The sequence below is a fragment of the Protopterus annectens genome, chromosome 2.part2, assembly GCF_019279795.1.
Source record: "Protopterus annectens isolate FY-2018-M chromosome 2.part2, PAN1.0, whole genome shotgun sequence".
Taxonomy (NCBI): domain Eukaryota; kingdom Metazoa; phylum Chordata; order Ceratodontiformes; family Protopteridae; genus Protopterus; species Protopterus annectens.
The window spans coordinates 527,148,751-527,164,326 of NC_056730.1; positions in this window are offsets into that span (position 1 = coordinate 527,148,751).

Here is a 15,576-nt window from a genome sequence, read left to right on the forward strand (position 1 = left end):
ATATCCTGTAGTAAGGCTGAGATCGAACAGTAGTTTTATGTTTGGGTTTAGCTCTTCTTGGAGTTCATGTAGGATGCAGCCCGGGACACCGTCTGGTCCCATTGATGCTGTGTTTTTTGCCCTTGTGGTGGGGGGGGGAGAGTTTGCGCTGAACCTGTCAGCTAGGATGTTGGCAATGTCTGTGGGTTTGGTGTATTTTTTGTCATTTTGGACTAATTCTGAGCATATCTGGGAATTCCCACCCAGGTTCCTAACATAACTAAAGAAAGCCTTGTGATTATCCTTAGTGTCCTGTGCAATTTTTCTCTCGAAGCTGGCCTTGGACGATTTAATGAGTGCCCGTAGTTTTTTGCTAATACTGATCAAAGATGCCTTCCCTTTTTGCGATTTTGCTCTATCATATAGTAGCTTCCTCCTTCTATTGTATAGTTTGTTTATGGCTGGGGTCCAGATTGGGACTTGGTTTTATTTGGGATTGCATGATCCATGCATTCCTGAAGGTGTTCATAGAATGCGTTTATAAAGGATTCTGCGGTCTGGGCCATATTTTCCACAGGCCCGGGGGCTTTGAAGGATTCCACCTCGGTTTTGAGGAGTGTGAAATTTGCATTAGAGAAGTTTTTCACTGTGGTTTTCAGGGCAGGGGGTGGAGTCGGGATGTGAATATCCAGTGGGATTAGTTTATGGTCTGATCTTACCAATGAGGGATACACTTCTGGTCTGGAGCATAGAGTCCCCATGTTGGTGATGATCAGGTCCAGTATGTTTTCCCCTCTTGTGGGAGTGGTAACAAGTTGTTCCATTATATTTGAGTTTATAAATTCTAGGAACCTTTGGGCTAGGGTGTTGGAGCTAGGGTAATGCTCCCAGTCTATGTTTGGGTAGTTGAAGTCGCCCAATATAATGGTGTTTGGAGAGACCTTCATATTTTCCAGTGTTCTCAGGAAGGCCGAGTGGGGTTCTTGGGTTTGGGAGGGTGGTCTGTAGCAGGCTATAAACTGGAAGGCAGTTTTACCCACTGTTAGTTGCACATGGATAGTCTCTGATGCTTCGTGCTGTGCCACCAACCTGGAGGTGTGGGTATCTTTGACGAATATTGATACTCCCCCTCCTTTTGTGGTTCGGTCCAAGTTTTGCAGCCGAAAAGCATGGTATGAGGTATAACCTGGTAGTGCTGGGGTGCTCTCGGGAGCCTTGAACCAGGTTTCTGTTACTGCACAGATATCGATGTTCTCCATGCTAAGGAGAGTTTCGAGTGCGTGCATCTTGAGGTTTAGACTTCTGGTGTTGAGTAGCATTACTCTTAGTTTCTTATCCCTTGTGATACCTATGGAGGTGGGTTTGTCGTTTGAGCCTTGCCTAAAAAAGGCACCATGTCGGTAGCAAGAGCCTTTGCCAATATCCAAAAGCCCAGGGATGACAGGTGCAAGCCGTCCCTAGCGAAGCATCGTGGCTTGTCGAGCATGTCATCCCAGGCTGACAGGCACTGGATCCCCTTTGAATGACACCAATACTTAAGCCAATTGTTGAAATTGATCATCTTGTCTTCACATTGTGGCATCATTCTTGGTGAGAGTAAGATGCTGCTCAAGGTTAGGGTCATACCGGCCTGGGCTACATGCTCAGAGCGCTCCTCTATGTCTCTTTTCATGTAGTCCAGGGAGGTACATCTCAGGTCATTCACACCAGCATAGACAATGACTAAGTCATATTTGTACTTGCCTTGGAGTGACCTGAGTGCTTGTGTTATGTGGCGGATCCTAGCGCCCGACAGGCAGCTCACTGTGACCTTCTACTTGTTCAGCCTGGTGAGCGGGACGTCAGTGTGCCTGACGATAGAGTCACCTATTACAAGTGTATCAAGTGTGTTGTTTAGCCTTAAGGGCTGTGACTGTTCGGCACACTGGCTTTGTGAGCTATGTGTTGCACGTGTTTTGTTTTGGGGTAGCGGTTGCTTGGGTGTCTGCTTTGGAGGTCTCTGCTGCTTAGGCAGATTTTTATTTAGAGCCTCCGAGTATGTTTTTGTGTGTTTATGTGTTTGGTTTGCTGTCGTGGTAGGTCTGTGTGTGACTGGAATTGTAGTGAGTGTGGTTTCCTTCTCCTCCTGACTGGTTACGCCAGTACTGAGTTGAGAGATCTTAGCCTCCAGTATGGCTATATGATTGCATCTCTCACATGTGTTGGAATTTGTTGGGAGGAGGAGAGGGTTGTCTGTGTACATGAGGCAGTTGAAACATTGCCTCAAGATTCCCAGATTCACCAGCTGGACCGGAGAGGAGATTGACAACTGACCTTTGGACATGCTAGAATAGTATTGGGAATTCCTTTATAATTGAAAAAAAAAGGGCTAATGGGAATTGTTTATATCTGTACAGGCTTCTTAGTTTCTTGTGTACCTTTTTTAATGTTTGTGATATGTGTAAGTCAAATCTCATGTTATTATCAATGGTGACACCTAGGAGTTTTGTCTGGGTTATGGGTGCAATAATTGTATTGCCTGAAGCAGTTATGGAAAAGCTGGGTGGGGGAACTGTGGCTAGAGTAATCTCACCTTTGATAATCACATTGCCAAAGTGGTTAGAAAATCCTTCTACATGGCCCACCTAATCACAAAAGGGTTCACATCCAGATCAAAAGAGGTCATTGTGCCCCTCTACTCATCACTCACCAGACCCATCATAGAGTACAATGCCCCATTTGGGATGTACCTTACAAGACACCTGCAACAGCTGGAAAGACCACAGAAGTACCTCACTAAGAGGATCACTGGCCTCAAACAGATGCCCTATGCAGCTTGACTGAAGAAATTACAGCTGTGCTCGGTTGCATACCGCCTACTCAGAGGTGATCTCTGCCTGACATACAAGGCCATGTCCAACCCAGAAATGATGGACATGCTCCACCTAAAGAAAACCTTATCCCCGCGAGCCACAAGCTCTAGGGATCTAAACCTCACCACAACAATAAATAGGACGTGCTGGAGGGATAGATTCCTGTCCCAGAGACTTCCCATGCTTTGGAACAAGATCCCAATCTACATTAGGTAGAGCTTCTCACTAACACTCTTCAAAAGAAATCTTGACTAGTGGATGGGAAACAGAAAATTTACCTCGGGGATCACTTCAGTGGCTCTACTGGACAGAGGCACAGGGAATTAATCTAAGGGGGCAGTGAAAGCCAACACATTCTGGCTAGGCTTATAAATGCCTTCGGGCAGATAACCTAGTACCTACCTATGAACCTATGGAAGATTATGATTTTGGTTTTATTGGGACTGAGTACAAGTTGTGAGTTTGTGAGCCATAATTTTATTGCTGTGAAGGAGTTTTGTGTTGTATGTTGAAGTTCTTGAAATGTATAGGCTGCACATATAAGTGTGGAATCATGTGTATGTTGGATCAGAGTAGCTAGAGAAGTGGCTGTGTTGAGAAGATATTGAAAAGAAGGATACAAGAATGGAGCCTTGTGGGCTCCTGCTATCACTGGGAGTAATGGAGAAATGTCTTACATCCATTTTACTGCTTGCTGATGGCCTGTTAGCTTTGGAACCAAGTGAGAGCAGAAGGACTAAGATTTAGGTTAGTACCGATAGTAGTTTATGGTGGTAGACTGTGTCGAAGGCTTTGGACATATCAAGAAATTATGATGAGCCTATTCTATCTTCAGTCCTATGTAGATTTATGGTATTGGTGAAACTCAGGAGGCCGGTTGTACTATGGTTACATCTAAATCCTTGTTGAGAACTGGCTAGGAGGAAATTAGTTGTGAGACCGTGCAGGAGTTGAGCGTGGAATTTCGTGGAAACGAAATTTCTGCAGAAAGCTCATCAGTTTGGGAGCAAAATAATCCTCATCGCCCCATTCTGGCCTCGTCAGGTCTGGTTCCCATATCTGTGGTCTCACATCATAGCTCCTCCTTGGGTCTTAGATCCCATTCTGGATCTGATTTCTCATCCTTCGGGATTACAAACTCAGAATCTGGATGACCTCAAGCTCACAGCTTGGTTGATCCAGTTCCACTAGTGGCTAGGACTCCCGGTATCTCGTCTCCCGTAAAATCTATTCTGGTAGCGGCGCATAAGCCCTCTACCAGGAAGATCTACAAGAGTAAATGGAAGCGTTTTTCCATCTGGGCCAAACATAGGGATATGAACCCTTTTATGGCTCCCATTCCAGCAGTTCTTGAATTTCTGTCCCACATTTTTCATCAAGGGGCCAGTTCTTCTACTGTGAAGGTTCAGATGGCTGCCATTTCTCATTTCCACATCGGTGACAACCTTGGACCCTTAGCTTCCTCTAAGATGTGCAAGACCTTCTTGAAAGGCACCTTTCTGTTAAGACCTCCAGTCAAGAATGCGGTTCCCTCGTGGGACTTAACCTTAGTTCTTCAGGCTCTAACTGGCCCACCATTTGAGCCTGCAGCTTCCGTTGACTTAAAATTCTTATCCTGGAAAACTGCCTTCTTGATTGCAATTACTTCAGCTAGAAGGGTATCTGCACAAAACCCCTGTACCTGAAGTTCAAAGGGCTTGGTCTTCCATAAGGACAGAGTATCTCTCAGGACTAATCCTTCATTCTTGCCTAAAGTGGCCTCCGAGGCCAGTATCAATCAAGCCATCAATTTGCCTGTTTTCTTCCCCAACTTTCAAAACAAAGGGGAATACAGACTGCACTTGTTGGATGTGCATAGACAATTGCGATTTTATTTGCACAGGACAGCTGCTTCTCGCAAATCGGAGCAACTTTTTGTGTCTTTCACTAAGCCATCCTTAGGCAAGCCAGTTACGAAAGTTACATTAGCTAGATGGATATCCCTCTGCATCTTACACGCGTATACAGCTTCCGGCTGGCCAGAACCCTTGGGGGTCCATGCTCACTCTACCCGTTCTATGGCTACCTCTGCAGCATTTTGGTCAAGAGTTCCCTTAGATGACATCTGTTCAGCGGCTACTTGGGCCTCTTCTCATACCTTCATTTCTCATTACAAGCTGGATCTGATATCCAGAGGGAGGGCAGCCTTTGGCTCTGCAGTGTTCCGGAATATCCTTCCTTGAGGACCTCCCAGATTTTTGGTAGCTGGGGACTCTGTCCCACAGATTGCTGATCAAATGAAGTTAACTACTTCAGATAACGAAGTTATGTACTCTTGTCAGCAACCAACCCCCCCCCCCATTCCCCCCTAACCTGTTTCGTGGTCATAGTCATAACGGAATGTTTTTCTTCTGTTGCACATCAGGTTAGCGTTTCTCTTTTGAGTATGTTTGACTGTTGTTGGTTGATAAATTGGCAAACTCGATCTGAGTACTGGAGGGAGGTAGCAGGGTATTGTGGGTAAGGGGGAGGAGCTGAGAGCTTGGATCATTAGCTTGGAAAGCTGCCGGTTCGGATCCGATACCCACAGGTTGCTGACAAATGAAGTTACCTACTCGGATGGAATGTTATGGTGAGTACATAACTTCTTTTTTCTTGGTACTGCAGCTTCCCTGCTTTAAATGTTGCATTTGCACATTTATCAAGACCAACTGACATTTTTTATATCATCTGAAAAAGTTTTGACCACTTGCATTTGTGCTTTCTGTTACTCAACTGATTAACTGTTTGGTTTTAAATTGTCTACAAAAAGGTAGTCTTTCCACTTTGCTGTTTTCTGGAAGTCAAATTGTAGCCATGACCTAATCCGTTAAGTAGACAGCTTAATGGGTTAAGGGCAAGACAAATGAACAGCGGTAACAGAGACTCACCCTGGAATATCCCCCTTTGAATTTTTTATCCCTGGAATAATAATTTGTCCTTTATCATGGCTTAAATGCAGAGTGGTTTGACACTGTTTCATGATCACTGTAATGTAATCAGTCAGTGTAGTTGTATCTTATATATTTTTAAACACTGTTTTATCCATGCATGTGGGATACTGTGAAATGCTTTTTTGTAATCTGTCCATGCCATACTTAGATTCTTCCCATTTTTACAGTTCTCTGTTATAACTTTAACAACAAATGATTCTTTGCTCCATGTGACTTTCTTTTATTGTCCTTTTGTTCTACTGCCATAATTGAGTTTTCTTCTAAATGGCTATAAACTCTGTCGGCATCAATTTTAGTGTATAGTTTATATGTTGTCTGAAGGCAAGTTATTGGTTTATAGTTTGCAGGATAGCATGCAAGTTATGCAGGTTCATTCTTTAAGTAGGAGCATGTTTTTCCTGTTAACCAGGCTGGTGTCTGTTCGGGGTAAGCTTATAAATAGTTCGTACTGATAACTAATTCTTCATGTAAAGGTGTTAATACATTTAGCCAGAAGTTGGGTACTGCATTTGGGCCTGGGGTTTTCCAATTAGGAGCTTTTCTTAACTTTGTTTCAATCTCTCTTGGCCGTTTCATTATCCCATTTTATATTCTGATTCATTTGAATGTATTAATCTTTTACTTCTTCTATTCGTTTAGCATCCTTATGTTCCACAGGATCTTCATAGATATTTTTCCAAAATGTGTCTATTTCTTCTTTTTTGGTGGCGATTTCAATTCCTTTTGCCTTGTTTCCCAATTCTTTGTAAACCTTTTTTGGGTCATCAATAAATTGCTTATTTTGTACTTTTCCTTTATATTTATCTGTATATCTTCTAAGTTTTCTGCCTGTGCTGATATTTTTTAGTTTATTATTTGCGATAGTGCATGATATATCCTGATCTGTTGTGATGCTGCACATTGCTTTTTATCATGCGTATATTTCTGAGTATTTTTGTTGATCTCTTCCCTGTTCTATACTCTTCTAATGGTGACACTTCTTGTCTTAATTGCTTTATAGTGTTCTCTATTCGATACTTCCACAATGGCATTCAATTTCTCCCCTTCCTTTCCCTTGCCACCCTGTGCTTTTGTGGTAAGACTTTCTGTTATTAATTTAGGTACACAGTAATGTATCCTATTATTTACGTCTATTGTATCACATGTATCTCTATGGACAGTCCTCATTACTGTGTTCATTTGTTTTCTAACTTTTTGGGTTTTATTGACTTTCTGTAGTTTGCTTCTTTCATTCATCTTAATATGTCTGTCTATTTCTATTAAATCAAGTAACTCTTCTCTTAGATAATTTCTTCTAAACTGAGGGCACATTCTTTGTTTTCCATTTCCTGCTGGCATTCTACAGAAATTTCCAGAGCATTTTCCTGTGCCAAATTCTCTTCAGTTCATCTTGTCATCCGTTGTGTTTCATAGTGGGAACTCACTGGCATATCACCCCACAAAACTGTCTGTCATAGTTGCCACAGTTTCCTGTTCCTTCCCTTGCTGTGCAACTCCGTAATGTTTATACTGGTTTCCTATGGAAGGCTCCACAGTATCTTCATATGGCAACTGATCAGATGTTTTTCCCTCCACTGGTTTTTGCTTAATTTGGGGATCCATTGCTCTATATTGCTGTGATGTTATCTGAGTTGGATTGTCTACACTAGATCCTTCACTTTGCAGGTAATCCATAACCTTAATTTCTATTTCTTTAACTTCTCCAGTACTAATCCTCTTTTCTAGTTGTCCTTTTTGTTTTCTTAATTTTTGTATTGTAAAATTTTCCATGTCCAGATGCCTCTGCCTATATTTCTCTTCAAATATCTTTGGTGCTGCTCTTTTTGTATTGATTAGTTGTGCTTTCTCCTTTGCATAAATATTGCACCATAATAAATCTTTTTGTTTCTCATGTCCATATTTCTTCTAAAGATGTCTCCTGCTTCTCCTTACTTTGGGGACTCATTCTTCCATCATGCTGTGCTATAATCTGTGTTAGACTTTTTACACTACACCAAATCCTTCACTTCACAAGTATTCTATAACCTCAACTTCTATTTTTTTTAACTTCTGTTTACTAATCTTTTGTTCTACATTCCGCTTTGTGATCTTATTTTTTTTTATTTTGAAATTTTCCATATCTGATGCATTTGCCTGTATTTCTCTTTGAATATCTTTGGCCCTGCCTCTTCTGTGTTGCTTAATGTGACTTTTTTTTTGTATAAATATTGCACCATGTCTGATCACTCTTTCTTTCCCATATCCATATTTCTTTTTTATACCTTTCAAAAGTCTCTAGATTTTCATCTTTATATTTTTGCAGTTCCTTAGTCGCTTCTTTTTCCAAATAGCCAAAGGTTTCTTGGTCTATATAAATTTTTTTATAAATCTGTTGTATTGGTTCATCGGTATATACTAGGCTAATGGCTCTGGAGCCTTTACAAGCCTAGCCCATGGAAGTGCCCTGGCGTTGTGCCGCCCGACGTTCGTTCCCAGTGCTTCTGTCAAGTAGAGCCACTAGAGTGATCCCTGGGGTGAACTTTCTATTTGCCATCCATTCATCAAGATTTCTTTGAAGAGGGCCAGTGAGGTTCTCTGCTTGATATGTATGTGAAGTCTAATCCGGAGCATGGGCATCCTCTGGGTTATGAACCTGTCCCTCCAGCATGTTCTGTTTATTGTGGTAATGAGGTTGAGGTCTCTGGAGTGTGTGACACCTGTGCACTGCCCCAGTAATCAAGGAGCCTCAATGCTCACCACTAACATTAGTGAGTGACATCCACACTGGGAGGATAACAAGTACACGCACAGTAAAGTACAATTTTCCTTAAGATCACACAGAGATCACAGTCAGTCTGGGCTGGTTTCTCCCTTTCTCTCCAGATCCCTAATAAGACTACTGGCACACCTATAGGGTACAGATCTCAGCCTAGTGATCAGGCCAAAACCTCCAGCACCCTCTCTGTCCAACCAGTGCTTCGTGTCCCTGCCCAAGTAGCTGACAAACACACACATACACATACACACACACACACACACACACACACACACACACACACACACACACACACACTTTGAGATATGAGTTATATACAAACACACCGACAATCCTGGGGATAGCTAGAGAACCAGCTATGCCCCCTTCTCCCCAGACTATAAGGTAGAAATCACTGCCACCAACCACTATTTATCAGCTACTAATAAGGCCCTTACCAAAGGGTGTCCAATTTTACTGTCCAGTATTATTATCCAGTTAGTAAGTGTGACGAACAGCAAGGCTATTGTAGTGGCTTTGTACAGTATCACCAAATACATGCAAGTACTCTAGAGCTTACATTATCTCTACACAAAACAGCCACAGTTGAAAGTTTTAAAATATTTAATAATAAAACACAAAACAATACTTATTACTTCAACACAATGACATTAAGGAGTTCAGAAATCACAGGAAATACTTAAACAATATTGTAGGATAGTCTGACAAGTATAGTAAACAGCTAGACTAATCTGGCTATTTCTATCACAAAGAGAAATCACTGTTCTAAATACTACTCGCATACAGAGCAAGCAAGTGTTGGTGAGTGGATATTCTTACTTGATCCAAGACAAGATACAAAATGCTCCATCTTTCTCTCTGAGAAAGTATTAAATTGATAATACACAGTACTGCTGACTCATCTCAGATTACATAATTTTTATCACTTTTTAGTTCCCAGGCTAACAAACTCAAAATTTACATTTCTTTGTAAGCTGCATCTGCCAGGAAACCACAACAATAAAATACACTTTTACTTGTGAAGCCTAATAATTATCTACATCTTAAGACAACAGAAATGATTTCCCAGCCCAGACATCCCATCTCCGAGCTCGAGATCAAACAGGTGTAAAATTCTTTACTTAACAGCTTTCTTCCAGCAGGGTGCACTCTGGTTACATTTTTGAAGCTCAGTACAACATATAGTTTAATTATAACTTATAGTTCTCTTTACATTTGTAAAACAAGCCTGTGGATTATATTAATATTTACAATGACATTGAATTATCTACAAAATTCTATCTGGCTGGGCTGGCAGCCCCTCAGTTTTTTCACAGGGGGATTGGGATTTCTTTAGATGTAGCATTTCTAACAGAGCTGGGTCAAACATGGCTTTCTAAGTCAAGCAGAGATTGCCTCATAGGTGATTTGAGACAGAGAATAGCTGGAGTTTTTTGTCTGTCCATGTAGGACATGTGTTTAAGGCCTGGAATCCTCTTAGTAATGTACTTTTGTGGCCTCTCCAACTGTTGCAGGTGTCTAGTGAGGTACATGCCAAATGGGGCATTATACTCTATGATTGGTCTAATGAGGTAAGAGTGGAGAGAAATGATTACTTTTTTCTTCCTGGGTGCATAACACTTGGCAATGAGATGTGCCACATAGAAGGACTTTCTGATCACAGTGGCAATGTGGAGGTCAAAGGAGAGGTTGCTGTTAACCTGTGTCCCCAGATCTTTTTAACTGTACAATGCAAATAATACTTAATGTGGAACTTTTCTCCCTGGGCCTCCACTGAAAACGGACCTGTGTCCAGTCAGACTCTCCCGGTCAACAAATGTAAATAAATGCCTTCAATGTTCAGTGGGCTCCCATCGATGTGGTAATTGGTAGGAACTGAGTTTTTCCCAAGGGGGATGACTACACTTTTTTTTAGACTTGAGCTTAAGGCCATGGCTCACTGGTCTCAGTGAGGCCTTTCTGTAGGATGTCTGTATCAGTTGGGGAGTTAATAGCTCCCAGCTTGCAGTCGTCTGCGAACTTGGTCAGCCAGAGTCCCCTCCATGGTGGCATATACTTCTCATAAGTCCAGGCCAAACAGGAGAGGACTCAGGACCGATCCATGTGGAACTCCACTCGTGACTAGTCGGCAGTCTGACTTGGAGTCCGGTACTTTCACACTGTGGGTTCTGTGAGCCAATTTGCAACCCACCTAACAATATAGGGGTTGATGCCTAGTTTGGTGAGTTTATCAATGATTCGTGAGTGAGGAATTGTATGAAAGGTCTTGACCAGATCGAGGTAGGCTTATGAACTGCCTTACCCTCATCCACAGCTGTGGTGACTGATTCAAAGAAGTCAACCAGGTTGAGCAGGCATGATCTACCTTTCACAAAACCAAATTGCATGGGATCTAGGAGTTTGGAGATTCCCTGTATCCTTGTTAATTAAGTCCATGATGATGTGCTCCATAGCCTTACATATTACTCATGAGGCTAATGGGGCGATAATTTCAGGGTCTGTAGTCGCTCCTTCTTTATGGAGAGGGATGACTATAGCAGTGCACCATTTGGTAGGGACAAAGCCTGAGGTGAGGCTATGAGTGAACAGGGCACACAGATGTGGTGCCAGTTCACTTTGTAATTCATGTAAAACACAGCCAGGGATATTGTCGGGTCCCATAGAAGCTGTATTCTTGGCCTTGGACAATGCAGCTTTAACCTGTGCTGCAGTAATGCTGGGTGCCTGGTATTCTTCTGATATTGAGATTTTTTTTGGGGGGGAGGGGTAATGTTAGCACTGAATCTGTCGGCCAGTATGTTGGCAATATGTGTTGGCTCAGTATAGAAGGTACCATTGTGCAGCAAATCAGAGCAAATCTGGGTATTGCCGTGGAGATTCTTGATGGAAGGTTTTGTGATTGTTTTTAGTGTCTGCCGCAATTCTGCCTTTGTAGCTGGCTTTGGAGGTTTTGATGAGGGATCTCAACTTCTTGTTGAGGCTAATAAGGGAATTTTTCCAGTCTAGGGACTTCACCTTTTTCTGCAACGGTTTCTGCAACGGTTTCTTCCTTCTGTTGTAAAGTTTATTAATGACAGGGGACCACCAGATCGGCTTCTTTTTTTTGGAGGAGAGCATCTTGGTTCTGTTGGGTATGGCTAGTTCTGTGCATTTATGTACGTGTTCGTACAGTGCATTGGTGTAGGATTCAGCAGTCATGCAGCTATTTTCCATTGGCATGGGTACTGTGAAGTTAGCCACCTCTGTTTTTAAGAGTACAAAGTCAGCTTTGGAAAAGTTTTTCATGGTGGATACCTTTGTGTGGGTGTGGATGTGGATTTCCATGGCGATTAGTTTGTGGTCAGACCAAACCAGGGAGGAATTTAGTATTGGTGTAGAGCAACGGTTGCCCATGTTGGTAATAACCAGGTCAAAAATGTTGCTTCCTCTAGTGGAGGTAAGAATTAACTGGTTCAGGGCATTGGAGTTGATGAATTCCAAGAAGCACTGGGCCAGTGCATTGTGCAGTTTTTCCAAGTTGATGGATGGGTAGTTGAAGTCACCTAGTATGAGAGTGTTGGGTTGGAGCTTAATAGTTTCCAGGGTGCTTAGGAATGTGGAGTGACAGTCTTGGGAGATGGTTGGGGACCTATAGCAGGCTACAACCTGAATCGCCATCTTATCCAATGTCAGTTGTACCTGGACTATCTCTGATGCGTTATGCTCTTTATGCTGGGCTGCTAGTCTGGAGATGTGCATATCCTTTATGAATACGGAGACACCACTATCTTTGGAGCTTCGGTCCATGTTCTGGGGCCAAATGGTGTGGAATGAGTTATAGCCTGGTAGTGCAGGGGTGCTTTCTGCTGCTTTAAACCAGGTCTCCGTTACAGCACAAATGTCAATGTTCTCCATTTTGAGGAGTGCTTCGAGCAAGTGGATCTTGAGATTTAGACGTCTAAGGTTGAGCAGCGTGACCCCCAGATTGCATTTATTTATAGCTGTTAACGGTGGTAATTTGATCTTTAGAACACTGCCTAAAAAAGGCACTACAGGGGTGGTAAGAGCCTTAGCCAGTACCTGGAAACCCAGGGGGTGACAGATGCAGACAATCTCTGGCAAAGCATCAAGGTCCGTCAATCATGTCATTCCAAGCAGACAGATAACTGGATCCCCTTAGAATGACACCAGAAACTTAGCCAATTGAAGTCAATTTTGTGTTTGTACTGCAGTATCTTTCTGGGTGACAGTAGGATGCTGCCTCAGGGCTAGGGTCATACTTGCCTGGGCGACATAATCTGAGAGCTCCACCATGTCCCTTTTCATGTAGTCCAGGGAGGTGAGTCTCAGGTCATTCATACCCACATGGACAATGACAGAGTCATACTTGTTGTAGTGTGACCTGAGTGCATGTGTTATGTGTCGGATTCTGGCACCTGACAGACAATGACTGTTACCTTCTCCTTATTCAACCTAGTGAGTGGGACATAAGTGTGCTTCACTATTGAGTCACCCTTGATTAGTATATTGGGCAAGCTGTTTTGCCTTGGAGGCTTAGGTTGAGGGACACGCTGTGTAAGTGAGCTAGGAGTCTTGTGGTTTGTGCTGTGTTGTGGAGGTCAAGTGCGTTTCTGTCTTGGAGGTCTCTGCTGTTTGGGTAGATTTCTATTGAGAGCCTCTGCGAAAGTAGGTGTGTAGTTTGTGTTTTTATGTGAGGGCTGTGATGGTGGGTGTTCTGGAGGGCTATATGTTGCAGGTGTTGACCTTCTCCTCTTGATCAGCTATTCCGGTATTGGCTGGTGAGTGCATGGCTTCCAGTTTGGAGATATAAGTGCATCTCTCTCAAGTCTGAGTGTTTGGAGGTAAGAGGAGAGGGATGTCTCTGTACATGAGGCAGTTGCTACACTGCCTCAGAAAGACCAAGTTCACCAGGTTAATAGGAGAAATCACATGAAACTGACCTTCAGACATGCCAGGAGGGATGGTCATCATTACCAAGTACTGGAGCCGTTTCCTTATAGTACGTCTAGTGCTGATAGCACTTTTGTGTGCTACAAAAAGCTTGATGAAGTGCTAGGTAAATAGGCTAATTAAAGTGCAAGAGAGACTAGATCTAGCAAGATCTCAGGGAAAAACTGAAGAGCAGACTTTCTGGCACCGGTAATATACTTTAAATGCAGTGCAAGCTAGCACACTTGAGTGGGTAGCAATATTAAAGCAAATGCAGTTAAATAAAAAAAATAAGTTCAATTAAGTGCAGAAAGCAGTAGAATCAGAAAAAAATCAAACTGGAGGCACTTAGTCTCTCTCCATTCTGTTGTTCTTGTAGTCTGTCTGCAAGATGCCAAAACAGGATCCGCGGAGCCTAAACAAGTGCAAACCCGTGCAAACACGGGCTTTTAAACCAGAAGTTTGAAAGGGATAGAAAAACTGCCCAAACGGCCAATACAATACAATTTCAGAGCTAGAAATTACTCCTTTTGCGGTAGATAGGCTACTTAGTGTTTACCACTCCCACTGATAAGCTGGAAGGCTTCCTTATAACATAGAAAGGTCTAGGGAACTCAGAAACGTACAAAACAGTCCTGGATACAGCAAATCTGTATCTGGACTACTCTAGTTACTTGAAAGGCAGGAAAAACACTGGCTATTAAAGGCACAGAAACCAGCCCAATTATCCAATCAAAAATAACAGTTTTGCAGGAATGCTTTTAGCTAGATTAAACCAGACTGATTTACTTCCTGTCACAAAGAAAAAGAGCTAGGCCTCTCTAGACAAAAGATCGCACTACAAGCTGAAAGGGTCACAAACAGTAACAGATATTCAGCTCTATCAGACAACGAAAAGGAGACTAAAAACAGTTGTACAGATTACAAAGATATGTAGTAAAACAGAAGTGCGGAAGACAAATGAAAAACGCTTATCTTTTTCAATCACAACTGGGCAAAAGGCAGAAGGCCAGTCTGTCTGTAGCTCTGAATGGCTTTCAAATTCACTATCCTTCTTTGAAGATGAAGGGCCTCTGTATGAAATGCCCCCCCCCCCAGACTACCTTTACTGCATCACTGTAGTACAGAGACAGCTGACTGCCCTTCTCACTTACACAAATCAAAGTTCAGGCTAAACCACTTACCTGAAATGAGGCAGCCTGCCACGCTAGACTGTGTGTGGGCAAGTGACTGGGGTCATATTTTTGATTGCTGGTAGGTTCATCTACCCTCCATCTACCCCTGCTACCTCAAGAGAAAAAAAAAAACATTCTCAGAATCAATATTCCCAGTGGCAGCCTCACACCCCCAGCTCAGAAGCTTCACCACACAGGTCATATCTCACTCCAAAGAGCACCTTGGCCACCCATCGGTAAACCTCTCCCTCAGAAATCATTATGCTAACAATCTGAGAAACTGTTCCAATTAAGCCTACTCCAAAATGACCTAATCCAAAATCACCCCCCCCCCAATTATATCCAGTTCTTGGAAAATTCCTTGGGGTGGGGTATACCCACTTATCACAATATACACACCATCCACTTTCTCACAAAGTATTATTCTGCGAAGGAGGATGACACCTGGTCTATGGACCTTAAGTGAGGACATTCTACAAAATACTGACAAAGACAAACTTGATGGTTAACTTATTTTGTGGCTTTCAAAGCATTTCATATCATTAATCATAACCTTCTAATGAGCTTTCTGAAGTTGGCATTAGCACACCCTTCTAATGAGCTTTCTGAAGTTGGCATTAGCACCAGTATCTTACCCAGGTTTTCCCAAGATCCTTTCAATATATTTAACCAAGTATCAGCATACTTAGATGCTTCTTTCAGCCCACAGGGCTGTATCAGTGTTCCCTATTCTCCATTTGTAATCAGACTTTCCTACAATATGCTTTGCATTCCCATTAACATGTATAAAATCATAAAGAACAAAACTGAGCTTAGAGTGTGTCCATGCAGCATCCAAATAAAACCAAACCAACAAAAGAACAAAGATAGAGGCTCATGAAGCAACTCAGAGTGACATGTGGTAATGTGACTGG